Consider the following 15,705-nt stretch of genomic DNA (forward strand, 5'->3'; position numbering starts at 1 on the left):
GTGACTCGATCAATTTTAGATTAGAACTATTGTGGTCCTTAGAATGCCCATTTACACTTTACCTCCTTATGAGGGAAGTGCCCCTTTTTACCCGAGCTGAATTCCTGACTGATGGCGAATCAACTGATGTCCTGAAGACGAAGACCGAATTTGAGTGCTGACCCAAACTTGGAGGGTAACTATATGACAATAAAATTGTGATTGTCTGTTTGCTTTTCCTTTCTAGGTACCAACTGGTTCTCTTTTGACAGAGACCATAGTTAGATGTTTTCCAAATTGGTGTTACTAAATTGTTTTGCATGAAGCCCAACATGCCAATGCTAATTATAGGATAGTTAAGGGGTTCACTAACTGACGCAAATAGACAAATGACTGAATCAATGCTTTGTTGAATAATGTGCTAATGATACTCTGCCACAGGTAGCTTATATTCACGCCTTGTTATGTTATGATGTTTGTGATTCTTGCTTTGATTAAATCTTATCAGAGTTGCCATATTGTGACTATGTTAATGTGTTTCTTGGTTTTGAGACTAATAAATCTTGTAGTAGAATTGTAATCAATAGAGAATAAAGTTCACAAAATTCATATTAAACTGGTGTGGTTATTCATGACTGAAAGGTCATGGTGGTGTCTTGAGTTTAGTTAAATGTCATTGACTAAGGTGAAATGCATTGTTGTGATACATATTGATGACATTATTGACGTATTGATTGACATACTGATTTGTTATCTCGTCCTAAGGTGTCTTCAATCAGGGTCAAAAGATTCATTGGCCTAAAACGAGTCCCAATGTGTAATAATTAGTCATAAAGGGACGCGTTAACAGTTCTGGTAGCAGAGCGACAGTTTGGCCATTTGGGGCCCTAGGACGGAGAATTATTGTTTAATTTAGTTTCCTGAGATAATGCATAGAGGAGATATGATGGGTTTCTAAATTCCCCATGTCTTTCCCGGAATCTCGGAGCCTGCCTAAGTGAGTTCGGTATGTTCTTGGCATTTTAGCATGTGTGGTGTAGAATTTGCACTTGCTCAGCTTATGCATACTGCAGGTGATTTGTGAAGTTTGTGTGTTTAGGCCAGGTAATGTTGTTTTTGGGAGGAGTGGGCGTACTCCGCAGTATGAGAGTAGGGAAGTCAGCGTACTTCATGTGAGTGTGGCGCTTTGTGCAAAAAAATTATCCACGTGGTTGGTTGGTGATGTACGGACCCGTCGTGGTCTAAGACTCCGGAGTATATTGACAAGTGTAGGAGACACTTGGGGTTTATGTTGTAATTTGTGCGGTTTAATAGGTCAATCGGGCGTGATTGACAAGTCGAGTTTGAGTCAAAGAGTGTGAGAGAAACCTTCGATGGAGATTTGGCAAGATCTAAAGTGCACTAGAACAAACCATTGACAAGTCGAGAGTAGGATTTGCGGGTCGAATTCTGCTTGCGTATTCGGGAGCTGAGAAGGAGAGAGTAGCGGCCGAGGCTTCAAGTGAAATCTCTGTAAAGTTCTGAAGCGATTGTGTACTCTTCCTGTAGGAAACCGGCAAATTTGAGATGTTCTTGTTGTTTAAGGTGCTCGCAAGACAAGACTTTGTCAGCTGCAGTGTGTGTGAGTGTGACGTTAGTGGTGCCGCGCTGGGATAGTTCAGTTACCGAGAGGGGTCGCGCACGGATTGGCAGCCGTTCGTGAGAGACAATAGGTTGAGAAAGGTGGGTGAAGAGTGTTCTGGGAATTAAAGTCACTTCCTGATTAGATTCAAAACAAAATAAAAGGTCATAAAAATGAAGTTTATCAAGGTGCTAAAGAGTGCTCTGAAGGGAGATACATATATTAGGGCAAGTGAAGGGGAGCCTACACCCCCTGAGGGTACTCCAGCTTATATTGTAATGGAGGAAAAAGGAGTCTTTGGATGAAGCAGTGGTGTAAATTAACAGAGAAGGAGGGATGTTTAGCTTTTCCAGAGCATGGAACATTCAATACAAGAATTTAAGAGAACTTGAGGTGGATGTTAAGTGTACAAAAGCCACCTCCGATACCAGCTCAGTATGAGGCATTAGCAGTCTGGGATTTAATGGCTATACGACAAAGACAGCAAAAAGTTGAAAGAGGAATGAATAAGGCAGAGAAAACTCTGGCTGTGGCTAGATGGGACAATGAGAGCAAGATCTGAAGAAGGGGAATAGTTGACGGACTTAAGCTGTTCCCGGCAATAACCCAGGAAGGTGAGACACAGGGAAGGAAAGCCACCTGTAAGACAGACAAGGACTCTAGCAAGACAAAAGAAACTCAGAGGTCTTGGGTGGATGAAGATGATTCAGATGATGAGGAGTTTCTTAATCAGTTATTACATGATCGCCCGCCACCTTATGCTATAAATGACAATGCTCCGAGCATTAGTGTGGTTCCTGAAGATTTGACACAAAGTAAGGGAATTACAAGTACAGTGCAGACAAGCAATACAGTTTTGATACAGAATGGTGTCAGTGTACCCACTGCACCAGACATGCAGACACAATTGCAACCTCCGCCACAGATACAGAGGATTTATCCAGATGTCCCAGTACTAGAGACAAGTACGAGTTTGATGGTGCCGCCTAATCCGATATATATGAGATTAAAGCTAGTGCAGATTGAGCCAACTCCGCAATTTCTGCCTCAGCCGCAGCAACAGCTGATTCCAGGTTACAATTCAGTGGCAGGACCTCAGTCAGTACCTGCACCAGCCACAGTGAGCCAAGCTTTAGGAGTCACTGCTCCACGGGGTTTGGGGCCAGGTCAGACACCAGCTGCCATATCATTACCAATTACTGTTGGTCCGCCAGTACCGCTGTATGCGCAGGGAAAGCCTGACGTATGTGATCAGGGTTTGAGAACCTGAGAGGTGATAAGAGGAGGGTTCACAGGAACTCCTCAACCACTGACATCAAGGGAACAATTAGCAGAGGGACTCAGGTCTTTGCTAGACCTCAGTCCGAATGGGGCTCCCTTAGAGGCAATGAGACAAGCAGAGCTAAGTGTGCTAGCCCCGCAGACACTGAATACAAATACGTCGTAGTCACTTTTAATGCAGTCAGGAAACATTTTGTTGCAAGGCTTTTCCGTGCAACAGTTGAATGAGTGGTTGGAGAGGACTAGCGCTTCACAAACTGCTACAGTGACCGCAGAGAAGTCAGAAAGGGATGAATACCTGAATTTTGTGAGACTGGTTGTAGAAGCTGCAGAACTAGTGGAAGGAACAATGGGGGTGAATAGATTAGAGTCATACACAGAAGCAGAATTGAGGTATCTGTGCCCCAAAATTACAAAAGAAGTGAGCAAGGTGCATCAGAGGTTGGCAAACCTGGCGGATAAATACAACATTGATATTGAAAATACTAAACATTTGAAAAGAAGCTACAGATTAGACTTCGATTCCAAAGATTTTTACCACATGAGGTGTGCCGGAATGAAAGCGCATCTTAAAGAAATACTGCAAAGTGCGCAGATATGGGGTGCCTTAGAGAAATGGGAAGGCAGATGGGCAAAGAAGAGAGATAAAGAGAAAGGTGATGATCCGGAACCAAAGCAGGCTAAAGCCGCACCGGACGCGAGTACAGTAAAAATGTTACCAATGAGAGAGACAGCCGGAGGGGTGCTAGTCCATGTACCGTGGTCTAGAGGTGACATTTTATCATTCACAAATGATTATCCCAGGTAGAGGGAGAAGTCGATGGAGTGGTACCAACAGACAGACAGATTTGTGAAACCTGTGAAATGTCTCTGGGAGGACTTGAATACCCAGGGCCATATTTATACTTTTTGACGCAAAACTGCGCTAACGCAGTTTTGCGTCAAAAAAATTAGCGCCGGCTAACGCCATTCTGAAGCGCCATGCGGGCGCCGTATTTAGTCAATGACGTTAGCTGGCGTTAGCCGCCGGCGCTGCCCGGTTTGCGTGAAAAAAAACGACGTACACCAGGTAGCGCCGGCGTAGGAGGATATGGAGCTTGGGCGCCAAAAAATGGGGCAAGTCAGGCTGAGGCAAATTTTTCGCCACAACCCGATTTGCGCCATTTTTTTCGACCCCCATAGAAATGACTCCTGTCTTAGCAAAGACAGGAGTCATGCACCCTTGCCCAATGGCCATGCCCAGGGGACTTATGTCCCCTGGGCATGGTCATTGGGCATAGTGGCATGTAGGGGGGCACAAATCAGGCCCCCCTATGCCACAAATTTTTTTTTTAAAAAAACTTACCGGAACTTACCTTAATGTCCCTGGGATGTGTCCCTCCAGCCTTGGGTGTCCTCCTGGGATGGGCAAGGGTGACAGGGGGTGTCCCTGGGGGCATGGGAGGGCACCTCTGGGCTCCTTCCGAGCCCACAGGTCCCTTAACGCCTGCCTTGTCCAGGCACTAAAAAACGGCGCAAAAGCGGCCGTATGTCATTTTTTTTTACCCACCCACTCGCGGGCGTGAATTTTGCCCGGGAGTGTAAATACGGCGCACATGCCTCAGAGTCAATTTTTTAGACGGGAACGCCTACCTTGCATATCACTAACGCAAAGTAGGTGTCCACGCTAAAAAATTACGCAAACTCCATGGACTTTGGCGCTAGACGCGTCTAATGCCAAAGTATAAATATGGAGTTAGTTTTGCGTCGGAATTGCGTAAAAAAAAACGACGCAATTCCGGCGCAAACAGAGTATAAATATGCCCCCCTGTTTGAGATTATCGTTCCACCTGACTTATGGCTTGAGTGCAAGAGAGATGTGGATTGGCCGACACAGGAACCGGCAAGGGATAAGGTGACTGGAGCACCATCTGAGGAGGTGATGAAGTATTATCATAAAGTGATTGAGTTTTTGGAACAGAAAGTGTCACCGAAAGTGACAGATTGGCAAAAATCGATCGAGCCTCGCAGGAGGCTAAAGAGTCGATTCATGCTTATTATGAGAGATTGTTGAAAGCGTTTAAGCATTACAGTGGCACTGAGACCATAGAACCAAAAGATATGAATCACCTTGTGTTCAGGTTTGTAGAAGGGCTGAGACCAGAGATTAGCCAGATGATTAAGAATCATTTGATCTGTTGCAAGCAAAGCCGATTGATGAGGGGTTGCAGTATGCAAAATACTGTAGTGACGAGATTGAGCTGAAGCAGAGAAAGATAAAGGAGAAAGTGATGGTGATGCAGATTAAGGCAGCGCAGGCAGGTATGCAGGGAAATTGAATCCAGCAGATGGAACAGCAGCAGCTGCAAGGGAATGGCATGTTTCAGGCGCAACCAAGAGGGCGAGGTCGAGGTTTTGTGAACCGTGGTCCAGACCTGAATACTGTTGTAGTTCAAAATGATGTGGGGGGGATGAAAAAGGTATCACCATGTCACGCGTGCGGCGGCGTGGGCATTGGAAGCGGGAATGCCCAATGGTGGTGCAGGATGGTGTTGTTCAACAAAGCAGTGATGTCAGTACTTTTCAAAATGTGAGGGGTCCTAAGATGAGGGGCCAAAATCAAAACTTCTAGAATAACATGGTTCAGATGCAGGGGTTACAGCCCATGCAGCAAATGCAAATGCCGCGTGTCCAACCAGCACAAATGCAGCAGGTACAACAGCAGATTCCCATGGTACCTAGACAGCAAATGCAATTACCATTAGCTCCAATGGGACAGCAACAGGTGATGCTTCCTCAACAGGTCACAGGCCAAATGATGGGTCAAAATAACAAAGTGCAACAGTTCCCATTGCGTGGTGAGGATGGAATAAATGATGAATGGTCAGATGATAGTTCAGACAGTGAGGAGTGCAGGCTTGCAGCGCCCCTAGAGGTAGATCAGAGGGGACCCTATGTAGATGGGAAGGTGATGGGTCACAAGGTTACATTCCTGGTTGACACTGGAGCTACACGCTCTACAGTCAGAAGTGCAGAGGTTCCGAAATTGCCACTTTCAGGGCGTACCATAAGGGTGGTAGGAGTGGCAAATCAGTATTTGACAAACCCGATTACAGACCCGGTTTAAGTTGAGATTGGAAACTTCCAGGGATTACATAAATTTGTAGTCTGTGATTCTAGTCCAGTATCCCTACTGGGAAGAGACTTACTGTGCAAAACGAGGTGTTCAATTACCTGTTCCAATGAAGGAATTGAGGTGCAGGCAAACAGTGATGATGAAGGGGATGAAGGTCAGTTTCTAGAGTTAGAAACGGAGTCTGCAAATGTGGAATACCGTTTGATAACTTTATTTCCGATGCTTACAGTGACTGACTTACCAGCTGAGTTGTAGGGAACACAAACAGAGAAAGTGTGGGACCTGACAGGAAAGGAAGTGGGACTGATAAAAGGAGAAGAACCGGTTAAAGTACAGGTAAAGCCGAATGCAGTGTTTCCCCAGGTGCCGCAGTACCACATGGCACAAGATGTCCTCATTCAGGTATCACAGATAATCACGGACTTTGTGAAGCAAGGGGTTCTGAAGGAGGTATTGAGCAGCCCATGTAATTCGCCAACAATGGGTTTGAAAAAGCCATGTGGGAAGGTTCAAATCATGCAAGATTTAAGAAAAATAAACAAGATTGTAGTAAAATGCTGCCACATAGTACCAAATCCAGCAATGATCATGTTTCAGGTTCCGTGTGATGCAGAGTGGTTCACAGTTGTGGACTTGTCTCAAGCATTCTTTTCAGTGCCTCTTCATGAGGACAGCCAATTTATTTTCAGTTTCAAATTCCTGGACAAGGTGTACAGTTGGTGAGTCACCTTCCATCTTCAATCAGATATTGAAGAAGGACTTGGAGTCGTTAGAACTGCCTTTCAGTTCGACTCTGGTACAGTACATTGATGATTTGCTGATTGCATCTAGAACAAGAGACGACTGTAGGTATGACACAATTGCCTTACTGAACCATTTGGGAAAGAACGGACATAAAGGGGGTGATTCTAACTCTGGCGGGCGGCGGAGGGCGCCCGCCAGAGTTCCCCCCTCCAGAATACCGCACCGCGGTCGTAAGACCGCTGCGGTGATTCTGGGTTTTCCACTGGGCTGGCGGGTGACCGCCAAAAGGCCGCCCGCCAGCCCAGTGGAAAACAACCTTCCCACGAGGACGCCGGCTCTGAATGGAGCCGGCGGAGTGGGAAGGTGCGACGGGTGCAGTTGCACCCGTCGCAAATTTCACTGTCTGCAATGCAGACAGTGAAATTCAAAGTGGGGCCCCCAGGGCCCCACGACACCCCATACCGCCATGCTGTTCCTGGCGGCAGAGCCACCAGGAACAGGATGGCGGTATGGGGTGTCAGAATCCCCATGGCGGCGCAGCAAGCTGCGCCGCCATGGAGGATTCTTTTGGGCAGCGGAAAACCGGCGAGAGACCGCCGGTTTTCCTCTTCTGACCGCGGCCAAACCGCCGCGGTCAGAATGCCCTGCGGGGCACCGCCAGCCTGTTGGCGATGCTCCCGCCAACCCTGGCCCCGGCGGTCCATGACCGCCGGGGTCAGAATGACCCCCTAAGTGTCCTCAAAGAAGCTGCAACACTGTCAGAAAGAAGTTAAGTACTTAGGTCAATTGATTGAAAAGGGTTCCAGGAGAGTATCAAAAGAGAGGGTGACAGCCATACTGCAGATGAATCCCCTGACAACCTAGAGAGATGTCAGGATGTTTTTGGGAATGGTGGGCTACTGTTGTCAGTGGATTCCCAACTTCTCGATTATCTCTAAACCATTAGTGAAACTGACAGGTAAAGAGGTTCAGGATGACCCGAGTACCATAATCTTGTCCGAGAAAGAGATGGAGGCATTCATGGAGTTAAGAGAGTGTATGTGCAGGGCACCAGATTTAGGTATGCCTGACTACACAAAACCTTTCCTACTGTTTTGTCATGAACATGATGCTTGTTTATGTCTGTCTTAACACAGGTCCATGGAGTTGCAAACCGCCCAGTAGCATATTTTTCAGCTACTTTGGACCCAGTCGCAGCAGCCTTACCGGGTTGTTTGCGCGCAGTTGCAGCAGTTGGTCAAGTCTCACACAGTGTGAAGGCATAGTGATGGGACATTCCTTAACAGTAATGGTTCCATATTCAGTTGGAATTTTGTTAACCCGAACCAAAACTCAGCATATGACAAATGCTAGGCTGACAAAATATGAAACAATCTTTCTGGGGTCGCCTAACGTTTCACTCAAGAGATGTACTGTATTGAACCCAGCAACTTTACTTCCTGTTGAAAATGCTGAGATTAATAATGCTGAGGAAGTAGAACATGATTGTCTTGAGGTAACAGAACTATGCACCAAACCAAGACCCGACATCAAAGATACCCATTTAGAAGAAAAGGACTACATTATGGGGCATATTTATACTCCGTTTGTGCCAAATTTGCGTCGTTTTTTTCGACGCAAATTCGGCGCAAAACTAACGCCATATTTATACTTTGGCGTTAGACGCGTCTAGCGCCAAAGTAGGAGTAAAGAGCGTCATTTTTTGGCGTGAACGCCTTCCTTGCGTTAATGAGATGCAAGGTAGGCGTTCCCGTCCAAAAAAATGTCTGCGACGCAAATGCGTCGTATTTATACTCCCGGGCAAAAATCACGCCCGGGAGTGGTCGGGTCAAAAAACCCCGCATTTGCGCCTCTTTTTAATGCCTGGGTCAGGGCAGGCGTTAAGGGACCTGTGGGCTCAAAATGAGCCCACAGCTGCCCTCCCATGCCCCCAGGGACCCCCCCTGCCAACCTTGCCCACCCCAGGAGGACACCCAAGGATGGAGGGACCCACCCCAGGGACATTCAGGTAAGTTCAGGTAAGTATAAATTTGTTTTTTTTTATATATTTTTTTTGGCATAGGGGGGCCTGATTTGTGCCCCCCTACATGCCACAATGCCCAATGACCATGCCCAGGGGACATAAGTCCCCTGGGCATGGCCATTGGGCAAGGGGGCATGACTCCTGTCTTTACTAAGACAGGAGTCATGTAAATGGCGTCTGGGCGTCGTTAAAAATGGCGCAAATCGGGTGGAGGCGATTTTTTGCGTCAACCTGACTTGCACCATTTTTAAGACGCCCTAGCGCCATTTTTCCCAACGCCGGCGCTGCCTGGTGTACGTGTTTTTTTTCCACGCACACCAGGCAGCGCCGGTCTGCTTGCGCCGGCTAACGCCATTCAATAAATACGTCGCCCGCATGGCGCTTCAGAATGGCTTTAGCCGGCGCAACATTTTTTGACGCTAAACTGCGTTAGAGCAGTTTAGTGTCAAAAAGTATAAATACGGGCCTATGTTTGTTGATGGTTCATGTCTGAGAGACTCATTAGGAGTACTGAGAGCTGGGTATGCCATGTGTACAATCACCGGTATTCTAGAAGCCTCCTGGCTCGAAAGAGTGTACTCTGCACAAGTGGCTGAATTCATTGCACTTACTAAGGCATGCCACGCAGCTGAAAACCTGAAAGTCACTATCTATACTGACAGCAGATACGGATTCAGAATTGTGCATGATTTTGGCCAATTGTGGTCACAGAGGGGTTTCATGACCTCTTCTGGTTCACCAGTGAAAAATGGCGAATAGATTAAAGATTTGTTGCATGCGATTCAGTTACCTTTTGAAATTGCCGTGGTGAAATGCAATGCTCATGTTAAGTCACAAGACTTTGTGTCAATGGGAAACGGCTATGCAGATCAATTCGCAAGGTTTTGCGCATTGAACTGTATGTCGTTCAAGGATCAGTGGGAATTGTTACCGGAAACTGAAAATGAAACCTGCCTAAACTTTGCATTGAGGGTGGTTGATACATTAGACGAGTTAAGATCACTACAGGGTCGTGCTAACAGAGAAGAAAAACTTTCCTGGCAGAGAATGTAATGTATACAGAGGTCTGATGACTTATGGGTCTCAGAGGAGGGGAAAATGGTTTTGACAAACAGTCTTTTGTCACAATTTGCGAGGTTTTACCATAGTCAAGCACATCTTGGCAGAGACGCAATGATCACGTTGTTTAAAATCGACTGGTTTAACCCGAAATTCAGACAAGCTGCAGAGGTTATCTGTCACAGGTGCATCATCTGTCAACGGATGAATGCAAGAAAAGGGACTGTGGTAAATTTGAGCCACATAGGGAGAGCTAGAGGTCTGTTTAGCAAGATGCAAATTGATTTTATTGAGAGGCCTGTGTGTGGAGGCCTGAGGTATGTGTTGGTGATTGTGTGTGTTTTCAGTCATTGGATTGAAGCATACCCTACACGTAGGAATGACAGTCTCACAGTAGTAAAGCTTTTGCTCAGAGAGTTAATACCACGTTTTGGATTCCCAATCTCTTTAGAATCAGATAGGGGCAGACACTTCGCCAATGAGGTGATAAAGCGCTTGTGTGCTACATTGAACAGAAGCTGCATTGGAGCTACTGCCCTGAAGCATCAGGACTAGTGGAGCAAATGAATGGTACTCTGAAGTCCAGAATGGCAAAAATGTGAGCAGCTACCAATTTGAAGTGGCCAGATGCATTGCCCTTAGTACTGATGTCAATGAGAAACACACCTGACAAGAAAACAGGACTATCTCCCCATGAGATACTGATGGGTCGAGTTATGAGATTACCCGCAGTGCCTGCAAATGCTCTTGTGAATATCACGGATGATATGGTGTTGGACTACTGCAAGGGGTCTGGCTGATGTGGTCTGCTCTTTTTCACACCAGGTGGAGGCTACCACATTGCCACCGATCAGTGATCCAGGTCACACCCTGAAAACTGGTGACTGGGTGGTTGTCAAGAAACACGTGAGGAAGTCGTGTTTGGAGCTGCGTTGGAAGGGGCCTTATCAAGTAATACTGACAACAACCACTGCTGTGAAATGTGCAGGCATTCCAAACTGGATACATGCCAGTTACACAAAAAAGGTGACGTGTCCAACTGATGAGGAACTCCAAGTGTCCAAAACAACAACTGTAGAAAAGGAAGTCTCGGGGCCGGAGAGTATTCAAAGGGGAACTGAGACTGAAGGAGAGCCCACTGAGGACGGCTTAGTCCCTCAAACAGTAAACGAGTTCGAGAGAGGTGACAGTGAGCCTATCTCAACAGAGGCAACAGGAGAACCGAGGCAAAGAGAGGTTCTCCCAGAAGTAGACGGACACAGGTTTGAGGTTGAGCCCATATCAGACCCTTAAGACGAGGGGGAAGAAGCAGAGGGGGTCCAAAGTGCAGCGACTCCCCCTGAGCCACTTGCAGGGCCGTCAAGAGAAAACACCATAGCACAAGAGGAGGGCACTGTTCAACGTCCTGAAAGGCCAAGAAGGAAGAAAACACATAAAGGAGACAACTGGCTGAAGCCACAAGCTGCAATAGAAAAGGTGGTCCATGGTGACACAATAGAGGAAGAAGTTGATACAACCAGAAGGGAGGATCTTAGTGAAGAAGAATTGCAGAGTGAACGCAGACTGAAAAGAAAAAGAGTCGCAAACAGGAGGTACGCAGGTCCTGAATGGGCATACGCAACATAAGCTGAATTGCAACAAGAATTCTTGTCGTTCTCATTCTGCTTTGATCGAGAGGTACTAGGTCAATATTACGGCACCTGAATTAAACTTTAGAAAGAGACTGTGTTAAAATTGAAATTGAAATTGAAAGCTGAAAAGCTGAGAAAAGAGACTGATAAATTACCGGATTTGACACTATTAACCTGAATTGACTTTGAAAACCGATTATGACAAGCTGAATAACCTGATTTGACAAAAGGGGTCCTGGAGTGAGTGAAACGCTGTAAATACTCACGGAGAGAGAGAGAGGCTTCGCACAAGAAGAAGTAAAAAAAAAAAAAAGCTTTTATATCGTCCTCAAATTGATTGTTTGCTTCATATTATTCTGCTAGCTGATTCTTTACAGATCATGGGTTACACTAAGAGTAGAAAGGGTAGGATGTGTGGTTGGTTGAGTGTCATTCTAGGTATTGCATGTGCAATAATAATTATCGGTGTGATTGTGGGAATGCCATGGCTAGATAAGAAAATGACTAACAATGCTTCAAAACATGAGACTGCTACACTAACACCGTGGGAAAAGTTTGAGCAGGATGCAAAATACTTACATGCGGGAACCAATTCAAAAGGGGAACTGTCTACTAACGTCTTCTATCGCTTGCTGAATGAGTATGTTGACACAATGGATGCAAATAATTGTTATGTGTGCACAAAGATTCCTTTGTCAGTACAAGAAGGGGTTACTTATCATAGCCTGCCTCTAACATACGGGATAGCTTGCTATTAACAAGATTCTATGATCAAGAACATGTGCAATATTTTTATTCTAATTTAGATGTAGTGTTTTCTTTTATGCCTGTGATTGAGTTTTTGAACAAGTTAGCTAAAGAGCAAAGCATAAAATTAGTTAGGGGTTTCTTTGAGCCGACACTAACATCTGGGACAGCTTATCTAACAACAATCTAACCTGCTTACTAACACCTGTAGAAAAGAGCTTTTTAGATCACACTGATGATAGACGCAAAGCATTGAAAGAAAGGCTAGATAAAGGGTTACAAAAATTCACAATTGCAAATGATTATGCTTACCCCGCAATAAAGACACAAGGAAAATTAGCTATAGATGCATTACATGTAGGTAGGCTTTGTATATATAGGCCGTAATCTGATCATGACACTTTATTTGTGGGAACAAGTGAATGCAGGCATGTTTTTTGTTTCAGAGTAAATAGACATTCATGTTAAATGGACAGGATCCAGCGATCCCTGGGATCTACTATATTTGTGGGCTTAATGCTTATTACCATCTCCCTAAGGGATGGTATGGGACATGTTATTTGGGAATAGTTTTCCCAAAGATTTACCAGATTGATGACTTAAAGCAAATACCTGAAATGTCTGAATTACAACATGCTAGACAAAAGAGAGAGACAGCGGCTGCCGTCGTTGGTGACATATTTGGAGCCATAATTCCTTCAGTAGGGGTTACCTTAAACTCCATAAAGATTCAAAAGTTGTCTACTATTGTGGATAACATGCTGACTAACTTCACAGGGGCTATACTCCTGATGGATACTGAACTTGCTGCGGAAAGAGCTAGGACTCTTCAAAACCGGCTTGCTTTAGACATTCTTTTAGCGAAGAGCAGCGGAGTCTGAAAGATGCTGAATGAGTGCCATTGCTGTGCGTTCATACCTGACAATAGCAAAAAGATTAGAAGTATGCTTACTAACCTAATGAGAGACAGTGCAGATTTGAAGGATTTGAAGGAACCTGGAGTTTGGGAGAAAGTTGGGAAAGGAATTACCAGAGTAGGGAATTGGTTTAGTAATATTTGGAACTGGGTTCTTGCAAAAATATTAGGAGGTCTATTGATTGTTCTGATTTGCCTTTTAGGATTATGGGGATCATGCAAAATTAATGAAAGAATTAAAAGAAATCTGACAAAACGAAGCAAAAGAAATGAAGAAAATGTAAGGGAGAAAATGTTTAATGAAATTTGGGAAAGTTCGCACAAGGGGCAGGATGTTGAAATGCGGGTTATGAGGTAAGTGAGAGGTTGACAAGGGAAAGGTTTGTGTGATGACAGAGGTCATCAGAGGAGGGACTGAGAGAGCGTAGCTTATATAATCTATATTAACATGAAATGTTTATTAATGATAATGCAGAAAAAGAAGGACCAACATATATTCATATATCATGTAACAAAATCGTATAAGGTAGTATGATTTTAGCAAAGAAAAATAATGTACGTGGGAAATTGTGCCCACGGGGTAGTTCGCCATCATTATAAACGGGCTTAATTAATCATGAAGAATTGACAAATGTAGTAATCCGTCATAATTGCAAATGTATTCTATGATTTTCTTGTTGAAACTGTTTTATGCTTAGCTTAAATTTAGCAGAGGATTTGGCCTAGTTGCCTGGTCTCAAATTTAACTGCGTGGTTTTCACTTGTATTAACAAAGACATTATTTTACTTTAAGGCTGTATTTTTTCAGTAGAGATGACTAATACACTTATCTCCAAGGTTTCGTGCTAGGCACGTTTCATCCTCTTTGATGCAAGGTCAGCTCCTGCAGGTGCAGACAATAAAGGCACTAAGATTAAATTAATTGGCAAACTTTGTTGCAACTTGTGTTCCAAGGCTCCAAGGATAATGTATGCAAACATGAGTACTAGGAGAAAGACACTATTCATTGGTCAAATTGAAGCCATCCTATGAACCCTCCAATGGAAGACCCTGAAGAATTTGGAATGTTTCTTACTTAAACCCACCGGACAAAGAGAAGTCAGGCATTTTCCTTGCTGCCATTTTTGAAGCCAAATGACAGACGCCATCTTAGACGACATCTTGATGCCCTTTTCTCTATTCCAGAGAAAGAGACTTTAAGAATTCTCACCCTAGAGACTTTAACTTTAATTTGCCCCACTCTTGCCCATGCAGTATCTTTGCCCCATTCTCCTTGCTGCCGCAAGGAAACTTGCCCTTAACTTTGCCCCTTTGAACTCTGCCCCATGCTGATCGAACCGGTACCTGAAGGACGAAGACTTTCTTGAATGCTGATTGTATTTGGTAATTATGAAAAGATAATTGTATTATGCATTGTGTTTTTCCTTTTAGGTACCAACTGCTATTTTGATAGGTCCCAAGCTAGAAGTTTTCTAAATTTGTGTTGACTAAATTAGTTTTGCATGAAGCCCCCACATGCCAATGCTAATTAGAGGTTAGTTGAGGTATTCACTTGATGCACCATGTTGAATTGAAATCTTGTTATGCTGACCGATGTATGAAATTAGTCAAATTCAGTTACTTATATTAGTGATTTGCATTGCTATAACCGAGTGCATTATAATCCAGATTTTGCGTAGATTGCGTTTCCTCCGCCGTTATGGACAGCTAGTAATGTTCGTATACATCTATCATTTGATTTTGAGACTCATATATATTGTGTTAGCTTTGTTAATATAAGGAAATAAACTCATTAACTTTTAATAAACTGGTGCGATTATTCATGACTGAAAGGTCATGGTGCGTCAAAATACCGACTGTTATTGATTCCTAATGTGTTTTTTTGATCTATTAATTAAATATTGGGTATCGATTACCATGGTTATTGATTATTGATTTAAGTGATCCGACTATTCTAGGATGAGGAGAGCCCAACTCGCTAAAAGGTTCACCGACCTACAGCGTGTCCAAGTACACGTAATTTATAAGAACTGGACGAGTTAACATGAACTAATGTACAATAATGCTGCATAGAATTGTATTAATATGTTTTTCTAAAACGTGCACTTGAAATGTGCCCACGGGGAGTGGCCGCCAACATATACGGGGACTAATATAATTGACTAATGTTGATGAATTATTATAGTTAAAGATGGTTTTACACAAATTATTAATGATTATGTTATTAAAGCTTTGCTAATAAATCTTTTAGGCCTTAGTTAGCATGAGTCGAGGCCTAGCTGTCTGACTCTCATGTTAAATGTGTTTTTCTCTAAACGTGCAGTGTGCTGACTTGCTAAAGGACATGAACTCTTGTTTTTTGTTCCAAACTAGAAGCTGAATGTGACTATAGTAGATCCGTTCTCATGAAGTTCGACTTGCTTGTAGAAATATTCTAACTGAATGCAACAGTGTAGATTAATGTTAAGCACAAGGTCGCCCAAACCGGTACAGACAATGGAGCTACTGACCGAAGATGCGCAAAGAATTACAAAAGAATGAAATAATACCGGACATTCTACCTCTAAAGACGTCAATCATAAGGACCAA

Source organism: Pleurodeles waltl, chromosome 11 (assembly GCF_031143425.1).
Source record: "Pleurodeles waltl isolate 20211129_DDA chromosome 11, aPleWal1.hap1.20221129, whole genome shotgun sequence".
Lineage (NCBI taxonomy): Eukaryota > Metazoa > Chordata > Amphibia > Caudata > Salamandridae > Pleurodeles > Pleurodeles waltl.